The following is a 12,969-nucleotide window of genomic DNA, read 5'->3' as shown; positions in this document are numbered from 1 at the left end:
ACATTATTTAAGAGAAGTGTTAACTGAGGTTTCGAGGGGCGGACCGACATTGTTAGAGCAACAAGTGGAGAGGACGTGTCGTGAGGCGGCGACTGAGACAGCGTCGATCCAAAGCCGTTCCCGCCCGGGCTCGATCCTCTGCGGCTGGCACCTGATAGGGGACTAAAATCAATTGTGCAATTGACCGTCCACGCGGGAGCGCCTGCGGAAGATGGGTCCACACCTGAACCTTAATAACGCCGGTGTAATCGGCGTCAATGACCCCTGGGATGACAAAAAAAACCCTGTTTCCCAGCGTGTGAGTGAGGGAGAACCAGACCCACAAATCCGGCAGGGAGAGGTCCCGTCACCTGTGTAGGTATGGCGCAAACCTCCCCCGGCAACTGAAAATCAGTGTCCTCCTGCATAATCAAATCAAGCCCTGCACTTCCGGCAGTCGCCGCCCTCATGGAGTCTATGGATTGTAAGGCAGAGGAACAGTTGTCTGAGTGGGAAACACCCCCGTTTGGCCCTGGGTTCGGGGGGGACCCGTCGTGCGGTTTCCCGACCCGCTACGACACTGATTAGCCCAGTGATAGCCCTTCCGACACTTGGGGCACTTCTTTGAGGGGCGGGCGGGCGCCGTCGATAAGCGGCACTCCCGCTGAAAGTGACCCTCCTTACCACAGCGGTAACAATGCTTCCCCTCCTTCCCGCTTTTCCGCAGGGCGGCGGCCATAACCCCAGCTTTATGTGCTTGTGTGCCGATGTTTTGGCACGCCCGCAGCATGTCCGACAGCTCTAGAATTCCAGAGGCTTGTGCAGCCTGGAGAGCACGGCGGCAATCCTCGTTTGCATTTTCAACCGCCATTTTTAACAGGATCTCCTGAGCTGCCGCAGGGTTATCCACCTGTCGGAGGATAGCCTCCTGCAATTTGTTGGTAAAATCCATAAAGGACTCTGATGCACCCTGACGGATACTGGCAAAGCTTTTGGTAGGCTTGCCTGAATCCGGGACCTTCCGGAAAGCATGCTGGGTGCAGGTGGAAATAATGGGGAAGACGGCCTGAGGGAGTTGAGACTGCATCTGAACGGTAGCAAACTGGCCCTCCCCTGCCAACTGCTCATAAATGACACCTTGCTCTCTATATACCTGGGCTTGGCGTTCCGCCATCTGCCGATACTCACTAAGCCAAATAACATACTGGCTGGGCGTCAGCATCATGCACAACAGCATCTTCCAATCTTCAGGGATCAGGGTGTACCCGGTACCTAGCCCTTCAATGAGACCACGTACATACGTGCTAGTCAGGCTGAACTCGCGAATCGCTTTCTTTACCTCCCAGATCACCAAGTAGGGCAAACTGCCCTGGCCATCATCCTGCCAGGTCACCGGACAAGCTGAGACCAGATCAGCCAGCTCCTCTGCTGTAATATCTGAGCGAGTCTTCGCTGCGTGAACCATTTGTTGCACCAGCGAAAGCCCCTGAGCAAACGCGGACGACCCCCCGGGGGGCCCCGGAGCATGGGGCCCCATGTGGGGATGGTGATCACACACCGGCTCCGGTGGGGAAGGCCAGGGAGGTGGTGGTAATAGAGGAACTGGGGGCGAAGCAGGGGGAGGGATGGTTGCAGGAGCGGACGGGGGTGGCGAGATTGGCAGCCCCTCTGTTGGCGCGGGAGAGGGTCTTTCCGAGGCGACACGGTGTGTCGCCTCGGTAGGAGGGGGGGTGGCTGCAGGAGCCGACGGGCGTGGCGAGATCACCAGCCTCGCGAGGGAGGGCCTGTCTGAGGCGACACGCTGTATCGCGTCGCGGCAGAGGTGCCAGGCATGTAAAGCCTGCACGGGCGCCCGAGGCTCTTTGTGCAATGTCTGGCCCAACCGCTCCCAGTCCGCTAGCTTAAGGGTTCCGGCTTCAGGGTACCACGGGCATTGGGCACTCACCTCCTGTAGCAGGAGAGTGAGTTCTAGAGTGGGGCAGTCATGCTGAGCCTTACGCAGCAAATACTGTAGCTCATTGCGGTGTTGCACTTGCAAAGCAGAGAGGGAGCTTCCCATACTTACCACAACGAAAAATACTCACCGGGATCCACGAAGCGGATGAGTGACGCGTCTGAAACCCTTGCCGGGCGAGGTGAGTGCTGAGGGCCCCACGTTTGGGCGCCAGTTGTGGCGGTTCAATGACAAGACAGGACACAGCTTCTAGCAAGCAAGCAAGCTGGTCTCTGCTAACAGGCTTCTGCCTGTCAGCTTTCCACCTTCCCCTTTATTCTCTCTCTCCCCCCGCGCATTACATTCTCCAACAGATAAAAGGAATACACTGGCTTTGTTTAACATTCTTATTTACCAATTTCTATCTACCGCATTCCTTGCTCTCGGGCCTTGAGCCCAGTCCTGAGAGGCTTCCCACAGTTCATGTCATCTTGGCGAGATTCCAAGGTTGATGCCCTTGAGAGGAGCTGTGTGTGCACAGGTCCAGCACAACACTCCGGGTGTGCCCTGAATGTTGCCAAGCACATAAACCTTGTATGAATCCTACAAGAGGTTATTTAAAAACTCTGCGCAAATAGACAAAACGTTCTTCTGACCCCAAAGGGTCAGCCACATTACCAGGTCAGTATAGGTTTGGATCTTACACAAAATACGATGCTGCCTGCCAATCCTTTAGCATCTAAACTAAAGGTTTATTATAAAAGAAACAAAGAAGAAGGGAGCTGTTAAATGGGAAAGCAGTCAGATACATTCATAAATCTATATATCAGGTTCTTAGCAGTACTGGTGAGTTTCTGGCTTGAAAGTCCATCTGGAACACAGCCACAGCTTGGATGGGTCATTTAGTCCTTTGTTCAAGGCTTTAGTTTGTAGAAAAGTTGCTCCAGAGGTAGGAAGAGGGATTGAAGACAAAAGGGAGTTGATTCACCTGCCCTTTATATTCCTTTTGCCATGTGGCTTGTACTTCCTGTGTCCCAAACACAAGCTTCACAGCACATGGCATGGAAAAGCCTTGGAATTCTCAGTAAACAGGCATAACCCTGTATGTTTTGCTGACTCAACAGATATTTCCCATTAGTCCTTTCCATGGGTTCATTGTACAGATGATGACCCTGGATGGGCCATCGAACAGGCTAGGCAGTACTGATGCCAATATGTCTGGGTGTGTCACCCAGAAATGCTGCACAAGTCTGGAAATACATATATACCCTACATTTCTATAATTCACCATACAAAGGTGATACAAACATAGAAACAAAATTATAATACTTGGAAAATCATAACATTTTCACTGACACCTTACATGGCATATCTAGTGCGATTCATTGCAATTTTATCATATTGGTATTAATAATAAAAATAAAATAATAATAATAATAATAAAGTGTCTCACAATTCCATACGGTGTCACACTTAGTAAACCAGGACCAGCTCCACAGGTCCTTGAAGATGCCAAACACTCTGCTTATGAGGGATTGAAATACCTGCTGGGAACACACATAGACAGAGACTGTGTCAGTCTGTACCCCTATGTTCACTCTTCTAGAAAATTATGACCAATTTTGTACATATTCTGGCTTGTGAGGTATCATTTGAAAATGCATAATCTACTGACTATTATCCTCCTGTTAAAATGTGTAGCAACACTGTATGTAAAGTTATGAGGTTTTACTGTATGATATTACTGAAAAAGTTACAATGCTGGTGTAAGCAGAGTCAGGATGGGCTCCCCCCTGACATCTGGTGGTGAGGTGTGGCAAGTAGTGGAAAAGAACTTCAGGGGCTGATCTCAATTTGCATAGGCACACCCACCCCGCCTAGAATGAGGCCATAACTGCCCAAATGGTCACTTTGGCTGTTGTGGGATCCCCAGTGTCTTTGTTATTGGGGCGGGAAGAGTAAATTGTTATTACCCTGATTATGGGAACTGTGCTTGGAACTGTACTTGGCCTTTTGTTATGATGGAGGGACTCACCATCAACTTAGTAGCACTCGCTAGGCAAGGGACATGGGTTCCAAAACTCTGTGAAGGGAGAGAGACTTGAGACAGGTATTAGTACCTGGTGGTGTGGGCCCCTTTGTGAGGGCCTGAAGCACCAATTGCACCTCTGTCTCTCTCCACTGTGGAATGTCAGAGCTAATTTTGGGTCTATTAAGAGTCTTGCTACAGGTACTATGCTGCATTCACTTTGGCCTTATGGTGCACCAGCACTAAGGCCCCCACTACTATGAGCTGAAATCACTAAGAGCTGAAATCACTGAGCACTGTGTCAAGTAGTGGGGAGCCGGAAGATCTAGAGTGCAGTGGTGCTGTTCGTGAGACGGCGAGCTGTGCAGAGGGAGCCGGTCGTGGTGGAGCGGAGCCGTTTGTGAGACGGCGAGCTGAGCAGAGCGGAGCCGATCGTGGTGGAGCGGAGCCGTTCGTGAGACAGCGTAGCAGAGCAGAGCCCTGTGGGGCAGTCAGCTTCAGGACACGCAAGGTACCCCTTATCTCTTTCCCCCACACACAGGCACATTTTAGCCAGACTGGGGAGTAACACTCTGCAGATGAACTTTTGAACTCTGGGGCTGGACTTTTTGGATTTTGCGTGATTTGAGGATTGCTGGACTCAAGAGACATTTGGGTTCTGGGACTCAAGAACCCGAGGGAAAGGATGTGGCCCACTTTTCTGGGGTGGGTCTTTGCTCATGGTTTGGTTAATGAACACTAGTTGTGGTGTTTTCCCAATTTAATGCTGATGTCGTTTACCTCATGTTATTAAAGATTCTCTACTACACCGAGACTCCGTGCTTGCGAGAGGGGAAGTATTGCCTCTTTGAGGCGCCCAGGGGGTGTGTAAGATTTTCCCAGGTCACTGGGTGGGGGCTCGAGCCAGTTTTGTATTTGCTTTGATGAGAGGGAACCCCTGTGTACTGAACCCGGCCCTTGCTGCTATCAACTTGGCCTGGCAGAAGGGTTACACTGGAGAACACCCACAGACCAGTTCCTCAGAGACAGCAAGGCAAACAGCTGGTCAAATAGCCATTCTCCAACAAGGGGAAGGTGTGAAGAAGACATTTACATTCCATCACAGGGACCACTTGAAGCTCATATCTACGACAGCCTGTCACCATGACTCAACTGAGAACTGAAGTTGTTTCTAGTCCAAAGGACTGAATTATAAAAAGAGGGGAGGAAAATGCTTGAGACTCTCTCTCCCCCCTTTCCCTCTGCTCATGACAACGCCTGAAGAACTGAACTTGGGTGCCAGGGGTGGGTTAGGGGGAGTCCTGGCTGAAAGAAAAGTCAGCCTGTCTCAGCATATGGTGAGAAAAACATTTGCTTTGAATCCGTTTTACCTTGTTAAGTTAGATGTTAGTTTGTGTTTTATCTTGCATTCCTTTTGTAAACAATTCTGACTTTTATGCCTCGTTACCTGTAGTCACTTAAAATCTTTTTTTCAGTAGTTAACAATCTTGTTTTATCATTTTATCTAACCAGTGTGTTTGGATTAAAGTGTGTTGGAAACTCCATTTGGGATAACAAGGCTGGTGCATGTCATTTTTCACTGATGAAATGACAGACTTCATATAAGCTTGTGTTGTTCAGTAGTGTGCTGGACAGTGCAAGATGCACATTTCTGGGGGAAGTCTGGAAAAAGAGAATTTTCTGGGGTTCTCCTGTGGTGCACGGTAATTTGTGAGTGGCTGACTAGCACTACTCAATACTGTGTAGCTGGGAGCGAGTTATATGCTGGAGACTGTGTGTTAACTGCCCAGGAGTGGCTGTTCTCACAGTAAAGCAGTGTAAAAGGCACCCCAGCTTGGGGAACTGAGGGGAAACAGCTGTTCAAAAGTCCAGATTGTACTGTGGTTCATATCACAGACACTCAGTTTCAAAGAGTCTCCTAAAACACAGAGAAAGTAAATCCATGTCCCAGAAATTGAAGACTCCAGATAGAGGGCAACTTGCCCTGGCACTGCTTCTTGCTGACAGAGAGGTCCAAAGACAATGAGAGAGTTCTGGGGAAGTTGTGAACAGTAAGCATTGGCTGGTGGGGTTCAGTGGAGAAAGGGAACAGGAAGGGCAGGGATATTACTGAATGCAGGATCTCAGCAGTCCTAGATGTCAGGATAGCACATATTACAGCCCATTGGAAAACATAATCCCAACTCAGATGATGGGGTCTATATTAGCTGTTTCCACTGAAGAGAGGGATCTTGGAGTCACTGTGGATAGTTCTCTGAAAACATCCACTCAATGTGCAGAGGCAGTCAAAAAGCGAACAGAATGTTGGGAATCATTAAGAAAGGGATGGATAATAAGTCAGAAAATATCATTTTGCCTCTATACAAGTCCATGGTACGCCCACATCTTGAACACTGTGTGCAGACATGGTCACCCCATCTCAAAAAAGATATATTGGAATTGGAAAACGTTCAGAGAAGGGCCAAAAAACAAAACAAACAAACACAAAACTAGGAGTATGAAACAGCTTCTGTATGAGGAGAGATGAAAAAGACTGGAACTTTTCAGCTAGGAAAAGAGATGAAGGGGGCATATGAGAGAGGTCTATCAAATCATGACAGGTGTGGAGAAAGTAAAGAAGGAAGTGTTATTTACTCCTTCTCATAACACAAGGACTAGGAATCACCCAATGAAATGAATGGGCAGCAGCTGCTAAGCCTGGTCTCCCAGATCACAATAGAGGCTGCAGCATCTGATCCAGGAAGCTGAACCCCAATATCATAAGCAGAGAGGGACAGAGCGTTTCAGCAGCCTTCCCTCCTTTAGCTCTCTGGGGAGAGCAGCTAATGAGAGCACGTCCTCACAGGGAGACTTGCTAATCTCATTTGCCCCACTGTTCATCTGGAGTCACTCCTTGTCTTTCCACACAGGGACTCTGGATTAACAATGGTCTCAATGAAACCAGAATTCAGAAAAAATGAGTCCAGAATGCTGTGGAAGAGATCATTGTGTGGCAGTGCTAACCCCCTTCCCACCTCCCTCACCCCCCAGATCTAGGACAAGGACTAGGGGTATGAATTTTCGCAACAGTACCGGAAGTTCCTGCAGTTTTCAAGAGAGGAGAAAAGCAAACTCTGTGTTTGATAAGTGGATAGAAAGTTGTCACTGTGACTGGGCATGGCCGGGGAACGTCGGGCAATACTTGGAGCTAGGATTCTGGCACAAGCTGATCAGGGAGAAGGAGCATGGTTAGTAGCAGCCCCCAGACAGCTCCCCAGTACCCAGACCCCCAGCCAGGGTCTCACCAGATATTCCCTGGGACCCAGCCCCCAGAGTCCCTGGCCAGGGACCCCAAATACCGCTCAGAGCCCCACCAGACCTTAATTGCCAGTCTGAGAATCCCAAAGGGTTCCCTCCACCAAGAGCCCCCAACAGCCAGGGACTGCTGGGAACTCAGTCTCCAACTGCCTGCCTAGGATCCCCACCTGCCCTTCAGCAGGATCTGCCATGCCATTTGCCTGGGATCCCCTGATGCTTTACAGCAGGACCCCTCACCCCATTTGCCTGGCATCCTCCCCCCCTCCCAGCTCTGTGCACTGGGCATGGCAACGATCCCAGGAGCCAGCAGGTGAATCCCAGACAGAGCCCCTGGCACAGCACCAGGTACCCTCTAACCCCCTGCCCCACCCCCAAAGAAACGCCCACCCCCGCTGTTCTGCAGCCAACAGGCTCCCAGCAATACCCACCCCCAGGACGCATAGCCTTAGCACTGGACACATCAGAACCACCCCCCGAAACCTCAAACCTCCAGAACCCACCAACCTGACTAGGGTACCCCCTGCCCAGTCACCCAGAGGCCTCCCCCTTCCACAATGCCCCTTCAGCTCCAGCTGCAATCTCCCCACACAGACATGCATCCCCCACCCACCTCCCAGCAACAGTGTTACCTCACAGTGTCTGATAAATGGATAGAAAGTTATCACCACCCCTTGCTGGCCAGTCACACAGGCAAAGGGAGCCCTTGGGGATGCTTCTTTAACAGGAGAATGGAAGGCATGGAGGGCCAAAATAGGTAACAGAGTGGCAGCCGTGTTAGTCTGTATCAGCAAAAAGAAAAGGAGTACTTGTGGCACCTTAGTCTCTAAATACTCCTTTTCTTTTTGCAAAATAGATAAGAAATTTCCATGCCCTGTCACTAGCAAATAATGGCCACCATGCATCCACCCCAGAGGTGGCTACATCTTAGCATGGCGGGAAGCAACCTCTTACAGAGACCATTTGTCACGCTATGTGGGATACTTCTAGACCCACGCTGCACCCAGAGTGACCTCCTCATCCTGTGCCAGCTGGAGAAAAGAAAAGGGTCCAACCAACTCTCTTGGTACCAGCTGGGAACCACTGATCCCCCAGACAGGGGGAGGCCTCTGGCTTTGATGTGTATTAAATATGTGGCTGGTCTCTTTCATCGGCAAACCTTTTAACAGAGATACAGTGGGGAACAAATGATTCTCAAAGGGGAGGGGAAAGATGATCACTGGGCAATTTAACCCCCTGCAACCTCCAGGATGAAGAACGACTCAGGGCCACAGGTTCCCTCCAAGGAAGGAGAAGTTGCTGGGATTTAGAAACATGGGGAACAGCCCCAAACCCAGCAGGATTTCTAATTGACATCTGATAACACAGAAAGAGGCAAAACCTGAGTTTTGAGATCAATGTTCAGAAATGAAAGAGAAAGGGTGCAAATTGGAGGGATTTTGGATCCATTTTGCAAATTATAGAGAGGAAAGTGGAAAATCATAGGGATTTTATATCAGTTGTTGATATGAGGTAAAATCTGTGTGTATTTCACATCAATATTTGATAAATGAATAGAGAGGAATTGGGCAACATTTGCAAACATTTTATATCCATGTTCAAAAATCTGAGAAAAGGTGGGGGCAGTACTACTCAAAAGGATCTGGAGGTTATAGTGGATCACAAACTGAATCTGAGCCAGCCCTGTGACTGAGTTGTGATGAAGGCTAGTTCAGTACTGGAATAGGTTACCAAGGGAGGTTGTGAAATCATCATAGATTCATAGATACTAAGGTCAGAAGGGACCATTATGATCATCTAGTCTGACCTCCTGCACAATGCAGGTCACAGAATCTCATCCACCCACTCCTGCGAAAAACCTCTCACCTATGTCTGAGCTATTGAAGTCCTCAAATTGTGGTTTAAAGACTTCAAGGAGCAGAGAATCCTCCAACAAGTGACCCGTGCCCCATGCTACAGAGGAAGGCGAAAAAGCTCCAGGGCCTCTTCAATCTGCCCTGGAGGAAAATTCCTTCCCAACCCCAAATATGGCGATCAGCTAAACCCTGAGCATATGGACAAGATTCAACAGCCAGATACTACAGAAAATTCTTTCCTGGGTAACTCAGATCCCACCCCATCTAACATCCCATCACAGGCCATTAGGCCTATTTACCATGAATATTTAAAGATCAATTAATTACCAAAATCATGTTATCCCATCATACAATCTCCTCCATAAACTTATCGAGCTTAATCTTAAAGCCAGATAGATCTTTTGCCCCCACTGCTTCCCTTGGAAGGCTATTCCAAAACTTCACTCCTCTGATGGTTAGAAACCTTTGTCTAATTTCAAGTCTAAACTTCCTGGTGGCCAGTTTATATCCATTTGTTCTTGTGTCCACATTGGTACTGAGCTTAAATAATTCCTCTCCCTCTCCGGTATTTATCCATCATTGGAGGTTTTTAAGGACAAGTTGGGCAAACACCTCAACGTTGGAGGGCTGGACTAGATGACCTCTCATGGTTCATTCCAGCCCTACAGTTCTATGTTCTATTCTGAGGAAATGTCTAGTCATTTTATTACACCACTGTCCCGGCCCACCCCACTAGCAGTAAATCGAGACATTTTGAAACCCTCCCAGTAACAAAATCTGCCACTGCCCCTATCAATCTCTCTTTCCCTTTTCTCCTTGCGTTTCCCATCTCCTGGCCCTCCCCCTCTGGCAGAATGACAGCCATTCCTGGGTGTTCGCTCTGCTCTCCTATGGCTGGATCGGCTCCTGCAATTCCTAAGGGGAGGAGAGATGTGGGGTGAGGAGGGGCTATTTGTGCAGAGTCACTTTCATACCCAGCACGTTCCCTGAGGTCTCTATCAATCACCTGGAGTATCTGGCTCAGATGCTTGGTGTGGGCAGAGCCTAGGGCTGGCGCATGGAGCTAATTACAGCTGGAGAAAGTCCTCACCTTGCCTGGGCACAGAGGAAGCTTCACTCCAACTCACTCCCAAGCCCAGACCCCACCGGGGGAGCAGCAGCTGCTCAGACTGGGCTCCCAGATCACAATGCAGGCAGCAGCGTCTGACCCAGGAAGCTCAACCCTAACATCCTGAGAAGAGAGAGACACAAAGTCAAACAGAGACTGAGGACTTTCCCCGCCTCCTTTAGCAACAACTGAAACCCCTTCCCCTTATTGGGACATATCCTGATTTTATTTGCCCCCACATTAATCTGGAGTCACTGCATGTTCTTTCTTGAAGTGTCTCTCGATTAACACTGGTCTGAGTGAAACCAGAAACACGGCTCAGGAGGGATGAGGCCAGAGTCCTTTCCTCCTCCCTCACCCCCGTCTTCTGAAAGGGATTCACAGCAACAGGTTTGCCTCCAAAACCTGGAGTTCCTCTAGTTTTGAAAATTGGGAGAGAAGCAAAGCCTGTCGTGATTTCATATCAGTAATTGATAAATGGATAGAAAGTTATCAGCAGCCCCTGCCACCCATTCACACAGGTGTGGGGAGCCCTGGGCGATGCTTCTTTAAGAGGAGAATGGATGGCACAGAGAAGCCAATTTTTTTTTTAAATTTCCATGCCCAGTGACTGGCAGATAATGGCCAATAGGGACCCACTCCAGAGACGACTACCTCTCAGCACTGGATGAAACCATCCCTCATGGAGACCATTCGTCATGGGCGTTTGGGATACTGCTGGTGAACATGGTGAGGGGCTAACAGAGTAGCATGGAGATTCTCAGCCACTCTGGGTACAGCCTGGGCAGCAAGGAGCCAGGCACAGACTGAGCCCTCGTCCTGTGCCCCCCAAGGAAAAGAAAAGGGTCCAGCCAACTGTTCTGTGAGCAGCTGGGAGATACCATTCCCTGAAAGAGGGGGAGGCCTCTGGCTTTGATGTGTATTAAATATGGGGCAAGTCATTTTCATCAGCAAACATTTTAATGAAGATAAAGGGGGAAAGAAATGAGTCTCAAATGAGAGGAGAAAGTTGACCCTTTAACTCCCTGCAACCGGCAGGATGGAGAATGACTAAGGCAACAAATTCCTCCAAAACAGGAGAACTTGCTGCAGCTAAACATGGGAACGTCTCCAAACACAAGATGTTTTTTTTAAACAGACATTTGATAATTACATGGAAAAAGACAAAATCTGACAGCTGACATTAATGACTTAACATGGAAGAGAAAAGGGTGGAAATCTGGAGAATTTTGATCGACTTTCACAAACTAGAAAGGAAAGTGGAAAATGTGAGGGATTTTATATCGATCGTCAATAGTAGGTAAGGAGGTAAAATGAGAGTGAATTTCATATTGTTATTTGACAAATGGAGAGAAAATGGGAAACATCGGCAAAACTTTTCTAAGTATATTGAAAAATTGGAGAAAAGGTCAAAATTGAGGATATTTTATGTTAATATTTTTTTATTAGTGAGACATGGAAAAATCTCATGGAATATTAAATTAGAAATAGATAGCTAGAGAGAAAGGAGGGCAAATTTTTAGGCCACTCTCCTGAAGATGACATCTGCGTGTAGCTCAGAGATTTGTCTCTCTCACCAAGTGAAGTGGGTCCAATAAAAGATATTACCTCACCCACCTTGTCTTTCTAAATGCAAAGCAATGCACATTGGAGAGAAAAACTGCAGCTACTTATACACTGTGGGGTAAATTAACTATCAAATGTAGCCCATAGATCCAGCTTTTTAGCATTTATTTTATGCAGCAATAATGCCAGGAACCTACAGGCCTGTATCCTGTATGATATTGGCTTGAGCAGTTAGCAAAAGGCTTGAGGCCTATGAACTCTGACACAGATAAATGGCCTAACAGTCACCCCTAAGGTTTGGAGAACTGGAAACAAGAGTGTCTAAGGGGGAATTTCGTCCATAAAGACATCAGCCAACCAGAGGAACATGAGCTAACACCAGCTTTTCGATAGAACATTCACAGATGTCTGACCACAGGAGTGCCACGGCACCGAATTGACACATTTGACCCCAAGATCATAAGATCATTAATACACAAACCTATAGGAGCAGGACACCCCAACATTAGTAGGGAGAGGAAATACAAATAAGGAAGAGGGGAGAAACCCCTATGAACATGCATTACACCTAGTGGCGTCAGCAGAACATATTATTGGCTACACAACTCAAGAAAGGGATCTGCATGTTGCTGTAGACAGATCAATGAGAAGCTCCACTCAATGCACAGCTGCCAGCAAAAAAGCTAACACGTTCAGATTCATAAGGAATGGGATGGAGAATAACACCGAACATTTGTAGATAAATCAGGGGGGCAGCCTCTAATATCCTTGGACCACCACGGCTACTACAGCACTGCACACAGGATATTTTAGATCTATCTTGGAGAATTGGGGAAGAAATAAATCTAAAAAGAAATATTTGATAATGAGAGAAAAGCACCCAGATCTGAAGAGATTTTATACTAAGTGAGAGTAGTTGGACAGTGTGCTGGGATTGGATATGGAAGTTCAATAAATGGACAGTAATAATTTCCCCCCACACCATTCACATGGGCAGCAGGGAGCCCTTTGGGGAGGTACTTTAAGAGGGTAGGTGAGGGGAGTATGGAGCAGGGAAACTCCCTGGCAGCGGGGAGGAGGCAGCAGCAGGGGCAGGCAGGTGACTGGCGGCTGGGGGGAGCTGCGTTGGGCAGTTGGGGGCAGCAGTAGCCAGGACTGTGTAACCTTGGGCTGGACAGTCTCCAGTGGGTTTTTTCCCTCCTTC

The 12,969-nt window shown here is 48.4% G+C and overlaps 1 long non-coding RNA gene across 1 annotated transcript; it reads right to left on the bottom strand.

The window, feature by feature from the left end:
- Positions 1–2,246: 2,246 nt before the first annotated feature.
- LOC141978998 (uncharacterized) lies at positions 2,247–10,317 on the bottom strand. Its single transcript, XR_012636459.1, has 3 exons — positions 10,182–10,317; positions 3,366–3,459; positions 2,247–2,479 (listed from the first exon to the last, which is right to left on the bottom strand). It is a non-coding gene; the product is annotated as an uncharacterized LOC141978998 (long non-coding RNA).
- Positions 10,318–12,969: the final 2,652 nt, after the last annotated feature.

This window comes from Natator depressus, chromosome 28 (assembly GCF_965152275.1).
Source record: "Natator depressus isolate rNatDep1 chromosome 28, rNatDep2.hap1, whole genome shotgun sequence".
Taxonomy (NCBI): Eukaryota; Metazoa; Chordata; order Testudines; family Cheloniidae; genus Natator; species Natator depressus.
This window is presented reverse-complemented; position numbering and strand designations above follow the sequence as displayed.